The sequence below is a fragment of the Drosophila teissieri genome, chromosome 2L (assembly GCF_016746235.2).
Source record: "Drosophila teissieri strain GT53w chromosome 2L, Prin_Dtei_1.1, whole genome shotgun sequence".
NCBI classification, from domain to species: Eukaryota; Metazoa; Arthropoda; class Insecta; order Diptera; family Drosophilidae; genus Drosophila; species Drosophila teissieri.
In genome coordinates, this window is record NC_053029.1 from 1,575,572 (window position 1) to 1,602,464 (window position 26,893).

Genomic DNA, 26,893 nt, shown 5'->3' on the forward strand with positions numbered 1-26,893 from the left:
TAACTTTGGCACTTTTAAAGTAAAATTTGATTAGTGGTACTGGGTATAAATTTCAAAATAAATCATAATACTAATTATAGTTTGTTTGCTTTCCCTTTTTAATTTCAGTTCAAGTTTTTTTCTACTTCTAGCATTGCCACCGAGAACTCTCGATTCTGCCCCACTGATTCGACGGTGCCCACACTTTTGTCCCCAGTTCTGCGGAATGCAACTCCCACACTTGTTTTAATGCCAAATGCTTATTGCATTCTGCGCTTTACTTTTGCTTTCTCGCTGAGGTAAGGGCAGCAGCTACAGATACAGATACAGATACAGACACAGATAGAGATACAGATACTATATATCCGAGATGCGAAAGAGCCAAGGCCCCGAGCTCATTACGGCAATGACAAATCAGTTTTCTTGTCAAACGCAACTATGATGTCAAGTGTGTCTGTGGGTTTTCCACTCGCTCGACGTTGGTGTTTGTGTTTGTGTGCGTCTGGCGTTTCCAATTTTCCGGGCAAAGTCGCTGGGCAGGAGTAAAGGGCGGATTAGGATCGGGCTTAAGGATTCCAGGGATGAGGACGTGTCCCAGTTCATTTCGTGTGTCTGCCGACATTTATGACACGCTGCCGGCTGCAGCTGAAGTTGCCAACAAATGCAATTTAAATTGAGGCGTACCACCGGTCAACACAATCAGCTTCGTGAAACTTGTGTGGGCTGGAAGGACTTTCAGGATCAGCTCGAGCAAATGCCACGACTGTAACTGTAAAAAAGAGTAGTTGGTCGATGTATATGACTGTAAAAACTCGAATCACAGGGCAACAAAAAGCTGGCCATTAATAAATAAACCCAGCCAAAGAACTGCAAATAAAAATCCAAAAAAATATGTTCGCGTCCCAATGCAAATTTCGCTTTCATGAGATATTTATGAACCTCTCATTATTATAATTCAAATTCACTTGACTAAGAAGCACGAGTCTAATTGCACGACCCAGATTTCCACTGCTTTCCATTTCATTACAATTTCAATTTACTGGACAAAAGTCTCTCCAATTTACTTTACTTCTTTGTGGTTGGTCGCAAAAATTTCCATTTGATTTTCCTTCTTATTTGCTGGGCTCGTTTTTTCCGCAACTTTTATTCGCATTGAAATGATTTTAATGACAGCAATTTGTGTTTCGAAATCGCGCAACATTAGCTCTGCAGCCCAGATATATGGCCGCGGGGGATGAGCCGGGGACTGGCGTTAAATGAACGTGTTTATAACGCTTAACTTTCAAATTAGGGCCCAAAACGGGCCGACATGAGGCGGAAGTTTCGATTTGTTGTCTGCGGCCAGCCGGAGGCCCCGAGAAATTGCGCGACGTCTTCGTTTCCGTCCAAGGGAAGGATAAAGGGCCGCAAAAGCCCTCAACCGAAACCGAGTCATTACGTCAGCGAGAGGCTCCACCACTCCGTGATTATCAGCATCCAGCGGAATCCCCATCAAGTTCGCCAGTTCGCCATTCGCCATTATCCTCCTCAGCCGAATTGTGGGTTAGTGGAACTCCGCCAGGGGAAAGAAATGCTTTGTGATTTCTCCCGCTCGTTATTATCACACTAAGATTTTGATTGATGAGATTTCGCAAAACGCCTGTCAGCCGAGGCACGTGACCCGCCCCGAAAATTTTTATGTGGGCCCCGAATTTAACCCACTTGATGGGGGAGTTGCGGCCAAAAGCCGCGGGGCTTGATTAGTTTTTTCTTTCGGGTTTTCTCTGTGGGTCTTAGTTTTGTCTGCCGGCAAGTGGCGGCGTTTAAAGGCTGAAAGTGACGCGAACTTTTGGGCAGGTCTTTTATTTTCCCCACTTTGTCTTTCAAATGCCTTGGCAGGCAGGGAAAATTGCTTTTGTGGGATTGGGAACAGAAAACCCAAACGGCTTTCCTGCAGATTTCAGTGCTAGTCGCTTTCTGAGAAGAACGAAAAGGGTTTGTTCTTTATTTGAAAAAGTTTTATCCACTCTGTAGGTCATACAAAATTTGGTTGTTTAGTTTCCAATAAATTGGCCGAGTAATTTGTATACATTACCGTGTTTAGCCAGCGATGAATTAGTAATGCTACTTTTGCACACCCACGAGTCCAGAAGTTTCCTGTTTGGCCATCAGCAGTGCTGTCTATTACGTCTGTCGGCTAAAAAACATAAAAGCAATAAACAAGTTGCTGCAACAGCAACACTTGTTGCCCCATCATGATGCCACGAACACACACAGCAGCACACACCGGCAAAAAGCAGAAAAGCAGGCTCGGGACACAGGTAAGTGGCAAAGTCAACACCGAAAAAGAGAGGTGAAAAAACAATTTTGCGATTATATTGTTCACGTGTTGCCAAATCCGCCCTGCTGCCGCCACAAAAATGTGCCCCCCATTTGTGCCCCATTTGGGTGTCTCTGCATCTGTTTTCATTTTGCCCACCTGCCTCTTTTTTTGTTGGCCATTTTACAAGCATTTTCCCATATTAAATCATAAAAGTATAAAGGTGAGATGTACAAGTGGCGCGCGGCGCTTGTAATTTATTTGTACTGCTTTTTTATTTACTTTTTACCTCTATTATTATCATTTGCATCGCACGTGGCTGCGGAGTACCGAATGTTTGAGTACCCTGTTCGCACTATTGTAGTAGATTTTTATGAAAAGTAGTTACATTTATAGCACTTAAAAGAAACCACAATGGGTTATGTATTTGTATAAGTATGATTGCTTTGAGTGTATATTTTAAATACTATGTTTAATGCCAAATCTATAAACCTCATGCGGTGTCTAAATTTGAGTTTACGAGTATATGGCCCGCTGGCTGGCCGTTGCAAATTGCGCCTTGTGTTGCAAGAAGCTGTGATAAGTTGCCATACCAACGGCAATCACAATCACACCAACATCTCTTTTTCCCAGTTGGTACTTTTTGAAGGTGGTGGCTGCCAAAAAAAGACAAAGGAAATATTACCATTTTTTATTCGTTTATGCTGCCATTTCTGCTGAATGCCTGATTTCACAATCGAGATGCGTGTGAGCTAAATTATGCAGATATTAAAGGGAGAATCACCAGAATGATTAAATATAATTGCTGCACTCATATCTGATTAAGTTTTATCATTTGAAATTTAAATTCAAGTTGAAACTTTATGCGAACTCAATTGAAAGAATCTGTAAACAAAAAAGTTAATTACAAATTTAATTGAAAACCCACTCGAAAATGTATTACTTTACTTACTATTAACTACTTTCTGTTTGGAGTGCGTTTAAAGCATTTGAATCAAATATTATCGTATTTAATTTGTGAAATTTCCGCTCCCCGAGTTGACATATCATCCAGTGCGAGCTTTGCATTTCAAATAGACTTCACTGAGGAAATATTTATTTATTTATTTATGTAGGCATCATCGTGGAGCAGCTGGCAACTGGAGTCGAGTCAGCTGCCCAACCCATCGGAAGATTTGTCCGGAGGAAGACGACGAGCTGCCAAAAAGGGAATTCAAGTGCCCACCCAACGCAGACTCATCAATGAAATAATTTAGTGGGCTCTTTGGTCAGCCACGCCCCCTTTGCCATGGCACACTTAAGTTTACTGAGGCTGAGGCTGTGCGTGGAAAATATATACATTATACTATATATGTACATTTGTTTTGCCTTCGACGTACCCTCTGCATTCATTTGTGTAATTGAACACCTTCGCGAGTGGAGGAGTGCCCCGAAAGTGTGGGTTCCACATTGAGATATAGATGCAGATAGATACTGATGAAGATGGAGATGAAGATAGAGATGGAGAGGGAGATAGAGATGGAGGTGAAGAGGGAGATGGGCCAGCACTAATTATACAATTGCCGCGCAGAAACGACGGCTGCTCCTCTTTGTTGGCGTGCGAATTAATTAAAGCTCTAGCCTTGAAGAATTTTGCATACCAAAGAGCCGAGTTCACTGGTTCTCTGGTTCTGGAAGTTTAGAAATTCATGCCGAGTTTCATGGTAGGCCTGCTCTGCGATTTGTCAAAACTGAAGTTGCCCCAGAGACCATTTCGAGTTTTATGGCTTTGACAGCTAATAGCTCGCACTAATTGCCGCGATCTCTGACACGGAATAAACTTTAGCCAGACTTCAGCTTTGGGCAATTCGGCTAAAAATTAAATTACTTTAACTAAATCGTTTTGGTCATAAAACAAGCTGAAAAGTAAAAGCACGGGTTAGATGCAAATGTTTGTGCAATAGTTCGTTAAATGCTCAACACAAACTAGTGTTTAGTTTGGGAAAATGATTTGTAAATTGTTTCAAAATATTGGAAATACTTTCAGAGATTTTTTGAGTCTGAGAACTAGTTATTCAGAATTCTATCGTTTGCCTTAGTAAACGAATGCACCACATCTATCTGGAAGTCACTCTCCCACTCTCCAGTTGCAGTTGCAAGAAACCAAGCAACTTTTATTTTCGGAACGTTTTCCCCTTGTGGGCGACATTCCGTCTCTGGCTTAAACTGCCGGCTGTCAGTTGGCAGTTAGCAGGCAAATTGCGGTCTGGGCCAAGACGTTTGCTGGCTGGCTCTTGACGGTAATGATGACGCCTGGCTAAGAAAACAAAAAGCCAGACAAAGTAGTCAATGCGGCCGATGTAGTTGCACACCGGAAAAAATGCAAAGCGACTTTGACCGAAAACACTAAAAAAACTACACCTAAAATTGTTTCAATAAAAGATATGTGCTATAGAAATTTGTGGCATTAGCTTTGATTTTTTAAGAAAAGCACCCAGCTGTGTTCTTAGTGCAGCAGAATGGGCCTCCAAAAAGCTTCTTAGCTGACCTTTTTGGGGGGCGGCAGGGTACGGGGGCGTGGCAATCGCTTACTGCGCGTGCTTAAGTAATGAGACCCAAAAAAGTAAGAGAACAGGGCCAAGCAGATGAAGAAGTCAGCGGCAATTAGAAGGCGGCAAAAACGAAACTGAAAACGATGACGATGAAGATGACGATGACGATGACGAGGGCGACAGAAGAGTGAAGACTGAAGACGAAGACAGAAGAATGAAGACTAGGACAGTCTGAATGACTCGAATCATTGTCGGGGGGCGTGGCACTGATTGCTGCACTGACATGGGCATTACAAGGGGCGTGGCCGCCTGCCCCAACAGCAGTGTAAGTGCATGTAAAGGTTAAGCTTTCAATTAACTCGAGTGCAGCTGGAAGCAGAAAACGAAAGAAAATCCAGAATTCGAACTCGAAACTAACAAGGATAAAAAGGATAGGGAGGGGGGAAAGTAGGAAAGAAGGGGAAAATCATCAAACTGACCAAAGTAATAAAACGAAATGAAATGAAACGGAAATGAAACTTAACGGCTTCCAAGTAAACACACACACAACAGCCAAGAACAAACTTTTCACATACCGTTTCCATGCAACCGCTTCTCACTACCAATTTATGGTGCTGCCGCAAGTCGAAAGTGCTGTCAGCTACCCCTAAGAGGTATTTAAATCATTAAATTAAAATTTAAGTATTAAAAAACTAACTTCTATAGTTCTTATTAAACTTTATATACCAGTTTTCTTTAGAATATTTTTTCATTTAAAAGGTATGTTATATATGTTATAGTAATGGGTAGCATTAAATACTTGCTAGCCAAATTGGCATCCTCGCACTCGTGGCTTGCATTCCATCAGCTTCTTACCACTTTATGCGCGGGCGTGTATTGTGTTTGTGTAGGGCGCTAGTTAAACTTTATCGAGTGGGAGGTCAGGGCGAAAGTGGGGCAAAAGGGGAGATACAGCGCCAAAGTTTGCGCTCAAAACAAGCAAGGATGCCCCTGCAATTCCCGCCCTTCTTCATTTCGCATAAGTCCTCTTTGGGAGTTTTCGACTTCTCAAGTTCAGACTACTTTCCCCGTCTCGCTAGCGTTTAATGCCAAGTTTTATATTAGTAAGAAAAACAGAAGCATACATTGACTCGCTTTTTACTTTCGACTCCATTTTGCCATGTGTCCCCCCATCCCACCATGCCCCCCTACCACCATCCAAGAGCCAAGTTAACTTTAGTTTATTTTATTCGATGCAGCACATATTTCGCTTCCTTGTTTTTCTTGCTCCCAGTGTCTCTAGTTTGGCAAGAGTGCGTAAATTGTGTTGGCCAGTCCAAGTTGTGCCATATAAAGTTGCTAATGAATTGAAAGGTGCCACAAACTCGGCTGAAACAAAACATATAGTAAATAAATATACATATCCTGGCCTCGGGCCAAAACGGAACTGGTATTAAAAGTTTGGGATAAGTTCACAAAGAACTTAATCGTATAAAAGTTAACGCTTTTAAAGTAAATGTATGGGAAGCTTAATGAACTTAATTTCTATAATTTATAATAATCCACTAACGACAGCAAATGCAATAAACTTCCAATTATTGTCTATATACTGACATTTATCTGCCTTAATAAAAATGGCTTTTCTCCATTTCATTTTCTATTTTGTATCACACAAACGACGAGCGATTGTTAAATATGCACTCCGCACAGCTAAAAATCAAATTAAATACATTATTAAATTAATTATTCAGTTTACCGAACAATGGCAATGTCATTTATTATGCAAATCGAATTTGCTGTAGATTGTTAGACAATGCAACTTCAAAGTCAACAAACTGACAAATGAAATTGGTTTTTAGCCCGGTGCATCCGGTTTTTCATCGAGCAAAAAAACACTGCAGAGGAAATGGGCTTTCGAGCAAATAGCGCAGAGTTTCAAGGAGTAATAAAATTATTACATTTCGCTTTCAGAGCGTTGTAATGCTTGCAGCTGTTGAAAAATGGTGGTTATACCTCGGCATTAACTGCTTTGCTGACCATGTGTGTCTGGCTTAAAGCAAAAGTCAGTTTATGGCGCTAACTCCACTGCACAATGCAGCCCCAAAGTACTGGCCATTACTTTGTGAAGAGGGGTGTTGGGGGGCCTGGGTTGTTGGTGGCCAAGATTATAGCACACTTTAGAGGGCCGCAAGCTCATATTGCACTTAATAGCACATAAAACTAGGACGTGATAATGCAACGCACCATCCGAAAGTGGCCATAACGAGTCGGAGTTGAAGGCGAGACCAAAACAAACACTTGATAGGTGAGCCGGGGAAGTCGGAGATAAAAATTCATGGACACCGAAAGGTATATTGCTGCGCATAATTGGGGTTATTAACATACAAGTTATGGCTGCCACCACCAGCTGTTTGGGGTAGATAAAGGTGGAACAAACAGCGAAGGACTGGTAAGTAAACAGGGACTTATGGAGCAGGATATGCTAAGGATGGTATACTTTTATAGGAAAAAGAAGCTCACTTCTAAAAAAGGAACAACTACAACGCTTATAATAAGTTCAAATGATACTTTTCTAGCTTAACCTATAGTTACTAGCTATTGCTGCAGTGTGCAAGCTACCATTAATGTTTTTCTTTACAATCCCCTAATGTACTTAAGTCAATTTGAAAATGCCAAATGTAAACTTAATCCTTATCACAGCCAGACTTTGAAGCATCCACTCACAGTGATTAGTTTGCTCACTGTCCTCGGATGACCGGCAGCCACAAACAACATTCACGAGTCCTTCAGCACAGGCTTCTTCACCCAGCTCCCAGTTCCGAGTTCCCAGTTCCCAGTTCCGATACCAGCGCCAAATATATTTATATCGCCCATCTATCATCGGTCGTAAGCCCTGAACTTTGGCCACAGCAACCACATCATTCATTATTTGGGGCGGTGGTGTCCTCTTTTTGCTTAATTGACAACTATTTCGCTTTTTTGCAGCTCCGGTGCTTAAAACTTCCACTAACATGTCGAATGTCAAAGTGTCCGAGTTCGAGGCCGAGGCCGGAGTCCAGTGAGGGTTGCAAATGGAGGCATTTGGCAAAAACAAGAGCTGGCAAAACAAATTGTCGGCCAGGAGCAACCGCAAGGAAATCGACGTAAACAAAGGGACGCAAACGGAAATCCAAGACGCATTGCACACATCAGCAGTTCAAACAGAGCTCAATTGAGCGTGAATTATCGGCTGGCAAGGACTCCACTCCGGCCACGCCCACCATCAATCACGCCCACACATCGGGGGAGGGGAACTGGTAAATACACATACAAATTGGTCGTTTCGATTGAGATTTTTGCCACTTGCCGAGAGCAAAAGTTTTGCAAGCAAACAAAAGTGCCGAAATGACCAAAATCAAATCAAATCAATTTACGACTTGAAACCTGGTAAACATTTCCACGCCACAACAATAGCCCCCCCTGAGCAACCGAAAATTTAAAGAGCTCTGATTGTCAGTTAGTCACTCTATTGCAGTCAGTCATTTATTCATTCATTCATTCACTCCGTCAGTCAGTCATTCATACGCAGTCATTCAAACGATTTCCCCCCGAGCCACAGACACGGAAAACATTTTACCAGCCATGCGAGCACTTGTGTCCATCTTCGATTTTATGCCCTGCACTTCCCCTTTTCCACATCCGTTGTGCTTTTCGAGTGTCCACTGTAACAGGGCTATAGCTTTTCGGTATGGGATAAAAATGCCATAGATTTATGTCGCAAGTGGAGCGTTTTTCCTAACTTTCATTCACTTTAAAGGCATAAAGTTTAGCACAGAGATTAGCATTCTCGTCAGATATTCCTTTTCAACTACTATTTAAGCTGCTCATAAAATAGAAATCCGATTTTAGAGACCCTCTCAATATCCAGTGAACATAAAATGCCAACTTCTAGCCACCTCCCCCCGCTGCCCCTTTGCATTGGGGTTTAATTTTTCAGGTTACAATACAGTTTTGTGGTCTAGCCCTGCCATTGTTTCACCCAATTGCTTTTGGGTGCCCGGACTCAATCCCTTCGGAGAAATTTCCGATGTGTGACAATAAAGTTTGGAGCATTGGGGGGCAGTAGGGGAATGGGTTTGAAATCCTTTAATTGACTTTGGGGTTTTGCCCCGAACCTTCGGAGAGGGGAAGTTGAGTGGCGACACGGTTTCTTTGTCGAATATCCATCGATGAGTCGCCACATGCTGCTGTGCAAACTTTGCCTTGATTTTATTTTTATTCCTCTGCTCGTACTTTGTGCTTTGCCAGCGTTTTACTCAATACTCAATTCCATTTCGCTTTTGCATAATCGATTAGCAGATGCTCGGCGAAAAGCGGATCTCAGCCGGGCCTGTCAGCTTCCATGACACATGGAAATCATCATCGAGGAGCTCAGCCCACAGCAATCATCATTCCGCTCATCATACCATAATGACTGCGGTAAAAATCTATGCAAATTCCGGAATTGGGCAACATTCGTTGACAATTATAGATACGCACAGTGATGGGCTGCATTTGGGGGCTATAAAGATAGAGCCGAATGGAATCCGGCATGAGTCTGCCGGATTTTTATTGCGGGCGTCGCTTTAAATACTCGCAGAACAATGGCGGCCACAAAATGTTTGATAAATTCGGTTGCTCATTGTTCGCAGGGATACAAAGTGTTAGAAAATACAGCAGGGTTCAGCTAAAAAGAACTTCATTCATACATTTATAAACCTTATTTACTGCAGCTACAATTGCCTAAATTAAGATATGTCTTATGATTGATTCTATATAACATTTTGTACATTTTTATATTATTTTCTCTCCAATTGCATACCTCACTGTAATATTTTTTCACCCACATATGATGGTTTGGATGGGGTATCCTTTTCATGCCTTTTGTTTTCCTTTCCCAACTTTCTTCACAATAGCCCATATTTCTAGTTCAACCTTTTGTTTGGCATATGTGCCAAAGGGTTTCAAGCTCTTGGCCTCCTAATTTATGAGGAACCGCCCCACTATTCATGGCCCAAACATTGGGAGTGTTTTTTGTTTGGCAAATTGTATGCCGGCCATTAGCCAGTTTGAATTATGGCCACCTGTAAGGAGATGTAGTTCATTTCAGGTGTGGTCAACTTAGCGGTCAGCTATTGTCTGACTACTTCGACTGCTTCAGCATTTACTTAAGTAACTTTGTGTTGGCTTCAATTGGCTGCGCTGTTGGCCAACTTAATTTACAGCTCTCTCTCCACTTAGCATTGATTGAAAAATATTACTTAATTAAATTACAATTTAGTTTGAAATTCAAACTGGCTCGCACTCCACTTAGTTGGACAGTTGCTTTGCATAATGCATTTATGTTGCATCGCAATTGCTCAATTATGTATACGCCATGTTGGCTTGCCGTTTATTCATAATATTCGCATTAAATGCGACGAGGAAAAGCGAAGAACAAAAAGAGGCGAACCAATAATTTATCAACAAATAAAATACATTACCTGCGACAGGCGTTTCGCTTTCATTTCAATTGACATGGGGCAAAACGAAGTCACTTAAACGGCGTGTCCAACATTTAACTCGATTAAATTATATGTGAGTGGTACACTGCATATCAGCAAAGTAAGGCAATTACTAGTTTATTGAACAAATCTGAAAGGTCTGTTAAAAATATAATTATATTTAAATGTATATTTCTTATAACAAGTGAATAAAGTGTTATAAATGAGGACCCTAAGGTAAGATTGTTTTGAAACGCACTGTTTTATTTTCTTGCAGCTGACATACAGAAAATTGAAATCAAATCGTCGTGTGTCATTTGCAAAAATTAATAAATAAGTCACTTCAAATAATTTATATATACACGCAAACATAAACACAAACACAAACAGAAATACAAACAGGCACGTGTGCCTGCACATTAAATAAATATGCATTTAAATAAATAATTGGACAGGATTTGTGGCGCTTTTTTTAAGCCATTTACCTTCCACTTTCTAAATATAATTGGCAAAATGTGTAATTTTAATGGCCAACTACTGTGTGAATATTTTTGCGGTTTGTTTAATTATATTTGCATTTCAACGGAAAATTTCCGACGTCATCTACGCAAATGTCAAATTGCTGTGTGGCCGCGGAAAATGCGAGGTAAATCAGAATTACTGCGGAAATGGCGCTAAAAAGTTCTCTGTTCAAATATGGTTTCACATTTTTCTGCTCTCAACTGTGACAATATAAAATGGCGTAAACAGTCGGGAAAAATACGCTAAATAAAGCTGGTTAAGGCAAATAGATTTATAATGTTGAGGGTGCTTTGAATGCGCCGAATTCCATGGTTTTGGGTGGAATTTCTGCATCAATCATAATCAGCATCGCTCGCCTTTGTTTTGTGGCCATAACCACATACCACACACAACGAATGAGTCCTTTTCCATGGTCAGCTCCCGAAGGACTCTGGCTGTTTTTCATTTCCAGAGTCTTTCCTTTGCGGCCGCTGACAAATGATGCCTGTAAATGCAAGGATCCGTTGGTGCAGCGTGCAACGCAGCGGCAGGACCTTGATGCATGCCACTCAGTGAGGCGACTGTGAGGCGCATGACATCGATATGCCTAATGAAGTGATGCATGCACGTCTTTACATCTCAGCCGGAATCCTCCTGTTTTCGGCACTAATCCCACAATGGAGTCGCCAGACCAAAACTCAATCTAAGGCCGCGTGGATATTTGTATGCGTTGCTTTCAAGCCCCGCCAATCGTAATTCCAATAAGCTCGTTGCAGCGAGCACACTGCTCACAAAAATAAATAAATAGATATCTGGTAGTTTATAAAATATAATAGAAAGTTTACCTTTAAAGCGAGTATTTAACAAAGCTATTTATCCCTAATTTTACAGCATTCCCAAGGTAATTTATTTGTAAAAAGCATCTCTTAGCTTCTATGCATTTCTCTCAGTGTAGCTGTGGACATGGTCCAGGATAATGAAATCGACCGCAACATTATTCGGCCGAGTGTTGCATGCGGCAGGTGGCTGTTGCGGGGGGTGGGGCGAAGTCAGATGTAGGATTTCAGCAGGTGTAAGTGTAAGCTTATTGTGGGCGTCACCAGTGTGAGTGTGAGTGTGCGGGAAAGGGGGCGTGGCTGGGTGGATTTCAAAGCATGTTAAGTGCGCGACGGTTTTTGGGTCCTTTGCTCGACGGAGTTAACAATTTAATTGTCATGAAATATTCATTTTGCGGGAGTTGCGGTCGGTCCCCTAACACTGAAATAGTTTTTGCAAGAAACGTCAACTCCTTCCGCAAAAGGGGTGGATACATTTGTATTGCCTATAAGTAAGCAATAATACTATGTAGTACATAAATGGAAATTTACAAATAAAGTTTCACTTCATTACTGCAATGTAAATGCGTTGAAAACGTGTTTTCCGACCGTAATTCTGATATTAAGCTTAATGGTAAGGAAGAAACTGGGCCGAAAACAAAAGGACAGAAAAACCAGGAACTTCTGAATCTCCCCTCTGGCTGGCATTACTCCCCATTAACTATTTAAGGCGTGACAATGAAGGGGATACGCCATGTCCATAGCTGAATAGCCGAGGAGTCTTTAAAGTCACTTTGGGTCGCCATTTAAAACTTAGGACAGGCATTATCTCCCCCTTCCCCTCTACTTCCCCCACTTTCCTCTATTGTTGTTATTGCTGTTTATGGGGGCGTGGGCGGGGGCGTGGCGTCTGCTTTGTTTGTCAAGCGATTAAGTTGTAATTATGCGATGGTACGTGTCCGAAGACCTGGAATGAGCCTTGGTTTCTGAATGTTCTTCTTTCGACTTTTATTTGATGGTTGGATTGTCCTTTCGCAAATAAAAGGATGGGATTATGGATAGCAGGGCCTAATGAGTTGTCATTAATAGGTGTGGCGCTCGAATTCTATTCCAGATGAGCAGAAAAATGTCAACTGCAAAGGAAAGATAGTTCTCAAGAGCTGAAGAGTGTAGAAGGAGTTTAGGGACAAAGAAAGACTTGTTAAATGCCAATTAAAATGGATGGACGGTGAAAAAAAGTGGAGGGAAAGTGGAAAATGCCACTGACGACATCCATAAGTCAAAAATGTAGAGGAGAACAAAAAACTGCAGGACAAGATACATGAAATCGAGCCAAGATAGACAATGAAAAGATTCGGGAAAAAAGAGCCAAAAAGAAAAAATAAAAGAACGAAGGAAAACAAACTAAAATCGTTAGATCCAAAGGTTCGACGATAAGGAGGCAAGAATGGTATCCCAACTAAGCAAAGTGGCAAGTGAAAATGTAACCAAGAAAGGAAATGCAGAACTTACGTTTCAACTTTATTTTCCGATTTGAAGGCTGTGCAATTCGAAATTAAAAGTTCCAATTAAAAGTATGAATCAGAAGCATGTCAACAAATTAATTCAAACGGACTGAGCGCAAAAGCGTAGGAGAGCAAAATAAAACTGCACAGTACCTTGCAAATTAATGAGAATTAAAAAATCATAGCATATCGTTTGGGTCTGCTGGGGATTGCTGTGAATTTCGTATGGAATTTCCAACAAATAACAAATTATCCAACCAACAGCCTCGGTGTAAATATTTATTATTAAAATCAACGTTGAAACCCGATTATCAATTATCCAAATTATTCACCTTTAAAACGACAAAATGCCGACTAAATAAATACGAGCATTTGCACCTAAATCAAATCAGCCTGTCTCCTGTGCTTTAGATTAGATGCTAAATAAATAATCCACCGGCTAATTAACATATGAAAATTTCCCTGATTATAGCAAGTATGATGATCATTTCAATGGCAGCCTGTGAGCCGGACAGGCTTTAAATTTTCGAGTAAACAATTTGCGCAATTAAATATGAAATGTAAATATGAAATCAGCTTAATGTTGGCAGATTAGGGAAATTATTTAGGTCTTTGGGAGTGAGTCCTTCTGTCTGCGTCACGTTCGCCATATTAAGATATCGCCCCAGTCGTTTACATACATATTTAATGCGCTAATTTTTCAGCCATAATTTCGCCGAAAGAAAGGCGGCGACTGCGAGCAACTGAGACGGCAACACACGTGCTGTTGGCATTTCCTGCTGCCGCTTTCCTGCTCCTTCAGGCGGACATCCTTTTGTTGTCGAGCGCCTCCGACTTTTATCGCCGCTAATAGGCCACGTCACCTGCGAGCGAGCGGAAAGCAAAGATGAGCCCGAAAAGCAAGCAGAGGCCAAAAAGACAATAAAAAGCGAAATGCAGCCTGGAGGCCTTGAGACCTGGAGGCCTCCACTCAACGGCAGCCACAACTCACTCGGCCCAAAATAAGATAATTCAAGCAGCAAAGGAGCAGAAAAGTCCCAAAAACACCCATAGTATCTACTCTATTTATAAATTAAAAGCACAACAAATGTGAGAAAAAAGGGATTTTGTATTCCAATATACTCTGCATCTTAAGGATATGTGCACGTATAAAAAATCTGCGTATGCATGCAAACTGCGAGTTATGATTGGCATATTTGAAAAGTTTGCAAGTAAGAGCGTGTAAAGGAGGTAGCAAGGTGGTGAGCTGTAGTTTATGGAAAAACGCATTCGCATAACTTGCAAATTCTCCGAAACTTGCCAAATCTTTGAAGCCCAACTCGAGCTGGTAACTGGTAGCTGGTGGCTGGTAACTGGAAACTGGGAACGGGCGATTATTTCAGGTATTTCAGGGACTTTTCTTAACACTCAACTATTTAAAGCTGCCGAGATGCTCGTATATACTGCCCCCACATAATTAGTTGTGCTTAAAGTTTGCTGCGTCGTTCCTGTTTTTTGTTGCCTTTTTAGTGGGTGCTCAATCCCCGATAGGATGAGGCTATATATACATATAGGTCAGGGGGTAAGTAACGGTCTTTTTACTTTTTATCTTGTTTCTGCGGTGCGTGGTCTCTGTTAGGAGTCGGGCTTAGCAGCTCTGCAAACGCAAGCCGGTTGCTGCAGTGCTCTGTTACTCACGATATTCGCTTGCGGTTTATGTTAGTCAACAGTTTGCTGTTGCCGAGTTTTACGGTTTACGATATTATGTTACAGCTCACAATCAGCAGCAATAATTATTTATAAAGAATAACTAAATATAAGATTATATTTTAAAATATTCAGTTGCTAAGCTGACACCTGATAAAACAAATTTTCTAGGTAAACAATTAAAAAATCTGGTAAGCGTGAAAATTATATTATTTTACATCCGCGACTTAGCAATTGCTGAATTAACCATACAGCTTATTGGCTAATGACATGGCTTGTGTTCATTCTGCATACATTTGCTTCCTCTAACCAAACTATTACCACTTTGGTAATTTTGTTAGCTAATTGGAAGCCAATAAATTGGCCTGCATGTCTGGCCAGTGAAGCAAGGCGAAAACGGAGTTTAAGCAAGGGTTTAATGCACCCCCAAAAAAGCCGAAAAAATAACCAAGCATTAACTTGGCATGCAAGCAATGCCAGTTAGCCAAGCTAACAGCGGGTTAAAAGCCGGTTAACACTCGAAGAGCCGAAGTTCCTCTGCTGCGTCGCTGCTTTCGCTTCGTTCGACGTCGCTGTTAAGCACTAACATGGGCTGGAGCTCGATTCCGGAGCCCCGATTCTTGGCTTTCAGTCACCTGTTAAGGCCCAAGCGCTACGAACGTCGACGGAGTTTTTCCGGGAAATCGCCAGAGGAAAATCACGATAGTGCGTGTGTGTGATCTTATGTGTTGCTTGTGTTTGTGTTGATTTCTGCATGCTTTTCCGCTTATCATTTGCACTTGCGAGCATGCATTCTATGCCACCAAGAAAAGAGAAAAACCACATCATTCCTGTTCGAAAACCAGTTTTGTATTATTTTGGCTTTGATTTGGCGTCATCGGCGACGGCGACGGCGACTGCGAACAACGGTTTCCAGCTGGTCCAGAATTCCTGAACGCGCGCTATATGTACTCCATGCTGCATGCTACATGCTCCATGCTGCACGGTGTGGATTTGGCCAAGAAGCGACAGCGACTTTGGCCAAGTGGCTCGCCTCCATCAATAGAGCTTTTCATTTGGTTTACCGTTAGGCGGCGGGTCTAGCTGGTCGCCGTGGTTGTTGTTGCTACGGTTGTTGTTGTTGCTCTCGAGTGGGCAGCGCCAGCGGAGCGTGCATCATCGGGGGGCTTAGTTTAGAAAGCCGGAGAACCCGAACCCATGGCATAGCACCTGGTCTCCCCATCTCCATCTCCATCTTTGGATCTCGAGTAAATCAAGAAAAGTTGGGGGAGCCAGCAAACCAGTACGGCAGAATAAGGCAGAAGGCTTAATTAAATTTAAAGGCACACACACTTATGGCCAGACTTTCAGACTTTCAGACTTTAGAGATTGACCGACTTCTGGCGCTGCCAACAAAAGTGTATGAAATCCGTTAATTGATTTGTTTATTTGCTGTTTAAATTGTTGCGCAAAATTGGATAAATACTTCTGCCCCAAACGTAAATAAATCGAAATAACTTTGGCGGCTTGTGTGCATATAATTATGTGGCACAAACGATTTTCACTTCTACGTAATTGAATGTTAATTGGAAAAATAATTTGGATTGTGGAAACAGTAAAAACTTTTAAAGAACTTTGAAATACTATAAATAATAGGTGAAATTTATTTTTGTTATTAAAAAATTAAAAAAACATTAGGTAATCCATTTACCTCTCCATATGAACTTAAATAAACGAGGTCGCATTGCATCTGAAAATTTGCCCCATGACCGAGGAATTTCCTTTGATTAGATAAATGCGAGCCACAAACAAATAATTGTGTTCAAACATAAAAGGCCAAAAAACTGGACCGGAAATTACAAAGATTTTCGAATGCAATCATAATTATTACTCGTGGCATTCCAGCCGAATTTTCATTCTTTGGGAAAACCACACGAAAACATTCCAATGGCAAACAGGTTGCCACAAAGCCGAGAGCAGCAGCAACACCAACATGGCCAAGAGGGAAAATCAAACACGTGCACAGGCACAGAACGGAAAAGGTTAACAACACAACAAAAGTAAAAACAGCAAACAGCAAACGGCAGCGGTAACAGCATTACGTTATTCCTTCATTTTTATTTTTGACCAAACACAGCGAAATAAACCAAATTTTAAAACCGCGCGCTAACTGAAAAAAGCAAAAAAAAAAGATTCGAATATAAAACGGGGGAAAATAAAAACGGATATAAAGGAATTTCAAGCGTTTGGCATTTTGTCAACCAGCAAAGGGCCAAGTGACGAGCAACAAAAAATAAACGAAAAAAAAATCGAGGGAGAGGCGCACAAGTGGCTGCAACAAAGGGGCACCGAACCACCGAACGCCCGCGACCTCTGACACCCCGAAAAAACAACAAAATATAAGAATATCTACCTTTTGGCCGGAAAACGCTTGTTTCAGCACGCGAGCAAGGGAGAGGGGACGACTGCGCGGGAGGGAGACAGGGACAGGAACAACAGCAACAAAAACAACACAACAAACAGGTGAGAAGGAGACTTGCATGAATGAATGAATGCCTGGGCGAGGGGAAGTATGGCGAAGTGAATGAATAAAAGCCACAACTGAAAAACCGGAGGCCAGTACAGTGATGCCTCAAAGAACGTCAATTTGTTATTAAATAAGTTATGAAAAACAAAGGAATCTTGCAGATTTGAATGTTTATAAGCATCTAACATATTTCTTTAATTTTTATGTCCAAAACTATAAAACTTCCTTTTGCTCTCGTAAGAACCAATATCACCTAATCAGCCCAGTAACTTTCCTACCTCTTTTAGCCACAATTTCCACTTGGCGAGTGCCCACTGTTTGCCAGTGCCGGTTGCGATACAGTGATTGAAACTGATAAAGAATAATAAAAAAGGCTTTCCTCATGCGCGAGGATTTTCCCAAACAATTCTTTCGCGCCGCGTTGGTTGTTCGTTTCCGTTTGGAGGGCAGGGCAGAGCAGGCTGCTCAATAAGCAATTAATATGCACAAGTGTCTGCCCTGCGAGTTTCCACCAAAATCTCGGAGAGGAAATGGGCGCGAGTCGCGACTGTGTGAAAATGGGGAAAGAAAGAAAAGCCGAGCCCAGCGTGGCACATTGTTTCGATTTCCACGCAGTGTTAAGAGCTTAATTTAATTCCGAAAAGGTTTTTCCACTTGATGAAAATTGAGTTTGCTTTCGTTTTGTCGAGGGTAAAAATCTTGGTAAAAAATACAGCATTCCCCTTTGCTGCAATAATTAAATATATATATTTTTTCCGTAATTTTGTTAGTTCGAATTAATAAGCATTTTTTCTGCAATTTGTGAATATGGTTAACTCGAACCTTTTTCCGACCATTTCCATGCAAATCAGGTTCATTATCTCAATTGAAAGTTCCCTTTGAGTAATTTGAAACCAAATTTGATTCTCTGCTCGCCAGAGACTTGCATTTTCCGCTGATATTTCTCCATTCTGCAGCTCACCCCAGTCACGATTGCAACTTTAATCTATGGCAATTTATATTTGCCTTTGTTGGTACTAAGCAAATTCACCCCGCAACACACACAGAACTATTTTGGCGAAGAGGGACGTAGTCGCTGCATTTTGCGGAGGGGGTCTATCGGAATCAGCCATAAAAATATGAAATAAATCAGAATATGCACAGCAATGATTTATCATTATTTGGTTACTGCAAATGCAATTTGGCCCCCCTTTTCCCCAAGCCTCTGACCTTGGTGGAAACTCTGCGTGGAGTTGCAAAGTAGAAATAAGCAGGAAAAGTTGCAAATAGCAACAGAAGGAATGCCAAAAATACGCAAAACAAAAGAACAACCAGTTTCGAAAGAAAAACACTCCCTCAGAAGTACAACGTATTGTTGTAGCCAACTCGATTCCGGCGAGACTCTTGTGAAATATCGCACTTTGCTTATAGAAATGGTTATCTGCGCTCGGAAAAGAAAGAAAGAAATTCAGGAAAAGTCCGAGTAAACAAAAACACAAACAGCGAGCAGCGAGCAGCAAAACGCATGGCAAACAAACTCGCACAGACAAAAGTAATGTGAAACACAATAAAAGTGTCTAACTGTAGGAAGAAATGAAAGTCAAATGCTGGTGCGTTTCCAAGAAGGGGGCTAATATATATATATATAGTATATATATAGATATAGATATAGAGTGGTAAGGCCCCTCATTTCCGCCTTACTTCTCACAGCATCTTCGGCGGCTTTATTAGCGGCCATACAGTTTCTACAGTATTCTCTTTCGTTGATCTTGAGCGTGATCTCGAAAATATTTAGAAAATGTGTTAGAGCCATGGCCAAGAATTCGAGAGAGGCGTGCGGGGGCATCGAGGGGGGGATTTCGAGACTCGTGTCTGGGTTTTGAGAAGAAAGCGTGCAAATTATGGAATTATGGTTTCTAGGAAACTGGGTGCCTGACTGATGAAGACGGCCTAGCACCACCACCTGTTCCATCATTTTCCGCAGGTACAGTGGTTGATATAGCAATTAATGCTCGAAATCAGTTTTGATTGCTCCGTAATTATTTCATTTCTTTCCAAAGTCTACAGAGAACTTCTTTATAATGTGGATGGCAGAGGCGAAAATCAGCAATTTGCACACACTGGTTTCTTAATAGTAGATCTATAATTTTACACTTTAAAAGTAAGCAAGTTTTAGAACGAAGATGATTCAAGAATCAGAGTAATAACTCACTTACGTCAAGAATTGATCTTATAACAACTGCATGTTCCTCATTTACTGTTGAGTCAGTAGTAATTTATAGTTGCAACTTAAGCATTGTAATAGCTTCTTTTATTTTCTTTGAGCACTTTAATTTCCAACAATCCATCATGTGGCTACCCAGCACTTCAAGAACCTATCTGCGAGTCAAGCTGTTTCGCCCAAAAGTCGTAAACCATTTCCTTTGGCCAACTTGGTGCTGGTGTTTGGGCCATCAAAGCCGCACAACCACTTCCTCGGATTCTTCCCACTGTCGGAGGGGTTCCCTCGCAGATAATTGAATTATGATCGAGGAGTGGGGCGCACTGGGCTAATGAACACACAGGCTGAGGGGTAGTCGAGTGAGCCGAGAAGACAGGGCCCACATTGAGGTGATAATGATCCCAGTGTTCATTATGATAATGCTGACAGTGCTGCCACTCAGAGGCGAATGGAAAATGTTTGTGAGAGATGCACGGTGGAGAGGAAAATGAGAATGAGTCGCGGCAATGAACTCGAAAGAAGCAGTGCAGACAAACTAACAAAAAGATGCGGTGGCAGAGGCATGTGGCAGAGGCATGCATAACTAAGTTACTGCCACAAACAGAGAGAGAAAGAGACGGCAAGCGGCTGAGTGAGAGAGACAGTAGCTGGGAAAGCGACTGAGATGGCAGGACACGCAGCATGCAGTTGCAGTTGTCAGTGCATCATTATCCAGCTGAGATTTTTGTTGGCCTATTAGAAGGATGGCCAGTGGCAAAAACTTTTCGAGTCTGCAGCTGCATAATAATGCTGGCTTACACTGGGCGAAATTTATATCAAGAATGTATGGGGAGAGCCATTTCAAATCCTCAGTTTCTATTATTTAACTATACTTTTTCCCGCTGTGTGCCTTTAAGATCCATCGCCGTCATCTGTTTTTGACTAAAATGTAGTTGGCTGGAGGAAAAAGCAGAGTGCTATATAAAGAGAGAGGTCATTCATCCAGCGTTTATCACGTTATGCTATGCCTAACCCCCACCCCCCGCAGTTTATTAACATATTATTCTTTCCCTTTCTAACCACCTGTTTTTTTTTTCTTTTTTTGTTTGTTTGTTACCAAGTGTGGCTTTGGCCTTAGTGGCTATGTATTTGTGTGAAATTCTACTTTTTGTTGTTGGTTCTTGGCTATCTACCTTTTTCTGAGACTATCTAGCGATTCATTTCTTTCAGATTTTAGGCAATTATTTATACTACTTAGCTTAGTTATGATCCCAGAGATTATTTATGGTGCTTAGCTTAGTTAAGATCCCAAATATTTTAGTGCTGTCTTTTGGTACTTTATTATAATTGTTACTGGGAATCTTCGAACTTACGGGGAAAGACTTTCCCATTTGTAGTTAAGTATGTGTAGTTTTCAAGGGTATTCCCCTGGCCATTCCATCAGTTTTGCTCCTTTATTCTGCGGCCTTTTTTGTGCCCTCATTTCCTTAGCTGCGCCCACCATTTGGTGGCGGTTTGAAGGTTTGAAGTGGGGAAAAGTGGCAGGAGAGGTGGAAGCTGTCGGGAAAAGACCCCAACTTGGGTCCAGAATATCCCCTGACCACTGTCCCACAGTTCTCACTGTCGTTCCACGCTTCTTTTAGTGCTGCCGGTGACGCCAGCTTTTATGCATGCCTGTTTTTCCTGCCTTTTCGTATTATTTTTTGCCTTTTTTGGCCTACGGTTTTGGCCAGCAGGAAATAGCCGACATTAGACTGGGCTGGCACGTGTTTATGTTGCTTTGCTGTTATTTTATGCTCCACGCTGGGGCAGGAAATGCGACAGAAAAATGCATTTTCAGTTGCCATGGCATTTTCGCTCTTTCCCTCGTTCATTCGGGAAAAACTGTTGGCAGTTTCGCATCTGCTTCTGCTTCTGATTCTGCTCCTAGTTCCATGGATGCTTTTTTTTCTGCACCCAGGGTTTTTTAAGCGATCTGTGTTTGGGTTGCTTTAGATTTCATTTCCATTTCGGTTTAATCCCGTGCAGAAATACATCTTTTATATGTGAACAGAGCTGGAGGAAATTACGTTTTTATGCCTGCACTCCAAAGCCAAAACAAACGAACGATTTAACTTATTTTTTTATATTTGTTTCGAGCGAAATTGAAATTTTTATGGCCACTGCCACTATAAACCCGATCTAAACGGTAATAGTTCTTAAATAAATCTTAAATGCATGTGAAGAGCTCACTTAAATGCATTGAAGTCCAATAAGCAATGCAATTTTATGTGTGCGAAAATAGTTAAAAGTCTAGAAATAAAGAGTTTAGGAATAGGAAAGAAATGCTTAATAAATGTTTTACTACTCTAACTAAAACTAAATTCTCTTTCGACGATTAGAGTAATTGTTTTCCTAATGGCTTCCTAATGGAGAACCTTATACGAATTCTTGTCCAATCTTTTAACCATATTTCTAGCCACTCCTGCACTCATTAAAAGAAAAGTCTGTCGCCGGGGGCGCCTTTAGAAGTCACTCTCCCGAAAAAGTGCAGCTGCATAGTCCATTTATCCGAGCGTCCATCTAGAATGCTGCAGGGCATTTTCCTTCATCGAGGTGAAGAAACGAAAGGAGAGGCAAATGAAAAACTTTGTAGCTTTGTTATCTGGTATCTGCCTTCTGGTTTCTGGTTGCCAGCCACACTCTGTTTGTATTGTGGCTCATTTGCATTATTTTAATTCATTCCATTCGGGTAATCCCCAAAAGAAACTAGATAAAAGTTCAAATTGATGTTCTGTATCAATAGCTGAGAATGAAAATGAAAATTGGGATGGTGATGGCGATGGCGATGGTGGTGGGGAAATTGTTACGGTTCTTGGAAGCAACCGTTATGCTGACTGCATACACTTAATTAATTTCCAAATAAAACGAAAAAGAAAACCCACAAATGGCATCCATATGGCAAAACTTTCAACTTACAATTCAATTTATTTTTCAACAAGAATACAAGAAATCCAAAAAAAAACAACTAAAAGTAGAACAAGAAATAAGGAAGTGCAACAAAGGCGGCGATAGAGCAAAGGTAAAAAGACAAATTGCAACTTTTTGAGGCACAAAAATCACAGTTAGCAGATAGTTTCACTCCCCCTCCAACCACCCACTTCCTACAAGGACACAAAAGCACGAGGAGAAACTTTGTCCTGCCGCCAGGACACTTGAAACAAATTGCAATTTGTGCCTTTGCCTACGAAGCGGGGTTAAATGGTTTTCCCTTAGCTTTTTGCGGGAGGACGTGGCAAGTTCAGGGAAGTCGGGGTCTCCAGTGTTGCCTATAAATTAAGTGCAGCAATTAATAATTAAAAAAGCGTGTTAATTAGAGAGCCACACACAGAGCCAAATGGAAAAGGAGGAGAAAGGGGGGATGGTGGAGACAGACAGCACCGATGGAGCTCAAAACGTTTCGGCTAATTGCGATTTCAATTAGCCGTATTACGAAAATCCTTTTGGGCCACTCTATACAAGCCAAATCGGGTTTTAATGGCATTTTAAAGGTGGATAGTAAGGATATTTACAAATTCTTTTAGCTCTGTGAACTAAAGTTTTAAATTCATTTACCAATAAATAAAGCTAAGCCATCTTGGTATGAAGATCGTGTGAATAAATTGAGCTTGTCACATCAGCAGAACTAACTGCCTTTGTTATGCTTACTTATCCATGTTCATCGCTTTGTCTGCCCGCAAAACAGTCTGTGCCATAAGTCCCTCCACACTGGCAATGTGCTGCAGCAGTGGCGGAAGGTGGTCGGTAACTTTTGGCCCGCACTGTGCCGGGTGTTCTGTCATTAAGGTGGCCATTGGCCATTCGGCTTCCGTTCGGTTAGTTTCCCCCCCTTTTGCGCGCCATTTCATCTCGAAAAACATTTTTCGCTGACAATTCGCTTGGCCAAGTTAACTGGGGGAATCCCCGTGCTCATATTTCATTTCATTGTGCGCCATTTCTCTGGATATGAATGCACCCAGAGAGAGAGAGAGAAATGGCGACTGCTGACTGCTTAATATTTCACCGGACTTGGCCAAATCTTTTATTACATAACTCGGCTTAGATATGGTCAGTAGCGGTAGCAGAAGAACCATTCCCCTACATATTTCTACATATTTGCACATACGCCGGATGAAATCTGAAATGCCCCTCACGTTCGCGGCATTTGCCTAATTTAGTTATGCATCCAGGCAGTATATCTGTGTCCGCCCCCCGATTCATAACCGTCCACCCATTGATTATTCACAATCAATCAGCGTATTGAGTCGACCCATTCCCGTTACCATCCAATTTCCCGTTGCGCCTCCGATTCTATTTCCATAGCTATATATATACGTATATATATTGGAGACCTCAATTAGTCGGCCACGGATATTGTGTTCTTCGATTCGCCGAATTGCAATTGAATTTGGTTGTGCCAATTAGTTAATTAGCAGATAAGTGAAATAGAGGAGCCAAGCGATGGGAATGGCCAATGAATAAAGGGGGGCCTATAAAGTAACCTATACAAGTCAGGGGAAGTACCATCTGCTGAGATAAAAGTTGCAGGAATGAATATACAAACTGTTCTGTTGATCCATTTTACTTATAAATTAAATCGATCAGAGTGGCTTTAAGTAAGCAATAGCGCGCGCTTAGCTTGAAACTAATCAGCATGGGCAAATAATAATTTCCGATTATTATGTGCGAAATTGCTTTGCAAATTGCCGATTTGTTCAACAACCGTGTGGACCTGCAATCAACTCAAGCTGCATGCTGCATTCATAAATCGAACCAACGACATTTAATCGGCAGCCAGAACACATAACAATGCCCAGAGCAAATCGAAACAATAGCCACTGTATTGGCTCAAACCGATTTCGATTCACACACCGACACGCAAAATAAAACAAAGACTAAGCGGCTTTGGTTGAACCCCGGCCTGAAGTGCGTTGTGCAACGCTGCGTATGCGCAACAATTAAGTCAGCAATGCTCTGCGGCTTTTCGTATTTCATTTATTTCCTGGCTCACCTTGCCACAAACTAGAGTCGAGCTGAAACCGAAAAAACCAAGCGATTTTAATGAAGTACACATACCGAAAAGTTAGCAAATAAAACAAACGCAGTCTCAGAACTAAACCAATTTAAATGAGTTTCAAATAAAAAACCAACCGACTGCCAGGAAAAATATGCGAGTCCAAATGACCCAAATGGAAAATCGCTGAAGGCAGCAGCAGCAGTGGCAGCCGTGGCAGCAGCGAAAAAGCCACAAAACATAGTTTCTAATGAGCCAAATTAAGCAAACGTCAAACAATTAAAGCGAACCCAGCGAATGAGCGTGTAATTATTTTATAATTAAATTCCATTTAGCCAAGACTCATGTCTCCGCGACCACGACAGTTGGCCCATGTTGGCCTGAAAATTTGTGTAAACTCCTGTATTTGCCAAGCGCTTGCAGCAGGTGCAACAGGTGTAAATTACGACAGAGGCGAAAATCAAGCAACAAAAAAAAAGGGTGACAGCCAGTAATCGCTGCAATCAACTTGGAAAACAACAGCGAAAACAAAAAAAAACAAAAGCAACTCCAAATCCGTTTCCGCCACTCAAAATTAGTGAATTTGTCAGCGGCAGTGGGTCAACAAAACGCCTTTTGGCCAGCAACTCAGACAAAGGCCAGTAACTGGAAAAAAGCTGCTGAAAAGCAAAGTTATGAAACGGAAATATTAGCAGGACAAGAAAGTTATATAGAAACTTTTTCAAAATAAAGCCTATGTTTCAACCATTGATTTCCACTTAAGCTCAATCGTGCACAAAATATTCACGATGGGAAAAATAAGACCACATCTTAAAGTCAGGGATCACAGGTGATCGTGAATATAAAGACTGCCACGATTGTGTTGCTGATATAAAGAAAATGGAAAATCCAAAATCGAAGTGCTTTCCGCAAATAGCGTAGAGAAATTGTTAGGCAGTCCGATGCACTTGTTGTTTTCCCTCCTCCGCCGTGTTTATTCTGAGTTGGCAAGACAAAGTTATAATTTGTGGTATTGTTATTCGCCTATTCGCCGACTGGCTGCCTTTGTTGTTGCAATCGAAGCTGCCACAAAATTGGAGAAAGTCAGTCGAGTAATTTGGTCTTTTCGCAGTCGCTCGCATGCATGCAGCGATTTTAGTTTTATTTTATTTGCAGATATTTGCCGGCTGTTTTATTTGCACAGTTTTTTTTTTTTGTTTCGCTTTGGCTTGTGCCTTGTGGGAGGTGCTGGCACTCGATTGAGCCTTCTAGAGTGTAGTGTTTCCATTTAATAGTTATAGCCCAAGAGCCACTGGCAAAGAGAGCATGAAATGTGCAACGAATTGTGGCAGCAGCACAAAAAGATTTATTGAAGCCGTTGCTGCTGGTGCAGCTATTAACAAAATTACTTAACAAGCGGCCGAAACTGGCCGAAACTGGAGAAAAATACCACAGCAGCAGGAACTCCCTGAGTTATTGCCAGTCGGCTGAGTTTCGGCTTTGGCCAGTCTAAAAAGGCCCAAAGGGTGGGCATGCGGCAACCACAGGAAGCGGGCGACAGGCAGCAGGCAGCAGGCGACCTTGTGAGGCGGCGATATATTCTATTTAATTGCATTCGCGGTCCAGACCAAAGAAGCCCGCAGAGCCCGGGACTCTAAGCCGCTGTCAGCATTTCGGGGGCTGGAAGCTCGGAGTCGCCTCCACATGTGCCCGAATTCTGAATTGCAAACTGCGAACTGCAAATGGCGAATGGCGAACTGCAAGGCACAACTCGCAGCACAATGTGGAGAATGTTAAGCCCCGGATTACAACGGACATCAAAAGTGGGCGGTGACCGGGCGCCTTGATTTATGATTGCGCAATAGAAAGATAGAGCAGCGCACTCACATACAGTGGAGCCCAAAGAAAAGTGTATTTAAGCCCTGCGTGGAGTGCAATCCGGGGAGTTGCAAGTGGCGGTTCTGGCCAAAAGAGGCCCTTAAAAGCCAGATTGGATCTTGTAGTGCTAGCGAAGTAACACGCAGTGGCCAACAGCAAATGCCTATACTCAAGTAGCAAGTACAACTCGGATTCAAATGCAACCTATGACGTTAGGTGTCCCAAATCGATTTGAGTAGACCGGAAGCTCATAATTAAGCTAGAGCTACTACCCATTCCGAAGTGAATACCCAGTCAAATCTGTAAGTTGAATCGCATTCCCAGCAGATGAGCGGGCAAGGAACCCATTTCCTGCACCTCACAGGGGCCACTGATTGGAATTGAGCCGCCCATCGAACCCAGAATTGGTATCGCCGGCTCGCCTTTTCTATGTTATAAATTTTCGCTAACAACGCCCCTGGCACCGGGAGGAGTTGCTTTGTTTCGTGGCCATTTGCCACGTTTACTCGCCACTTTTTCCCTT

The 26,893-nt window shown here is 41.9% G+C and overlaps 1 protein-coding gene across 3 annotated transcripts in view; it reads left to right on the forward strand.

Moving 5' to 3' along the window:
- The first annotated feature begins 15,440 nt into the window (after nt 1-15,440).
- The window catches only part of LOC122611790 (leucine-rich repeat and fibronectin type-III domain-containing protein 3), a 49,238-nt gene continuing 37,785 nt past the window's right edge, over nt 15,441-26,893 (forward strand). For 2 of the 3 annotated variants that reach the window (XM_043785104.1, XM_043785101.1), the window contains exons 1-2: nt 15,441-15,501; nt 16,913-17,298. The gene's annotated coding sequence lies outside the window, so the exon portion shown is untranslated. Of the gene's footprint in view, nt 15,508-16,912; nt 17,299-26,893 lie in introns of all 3 variants that reach the window. The other variant, XM_043785102.1, reaches the window with a different exon arrangement.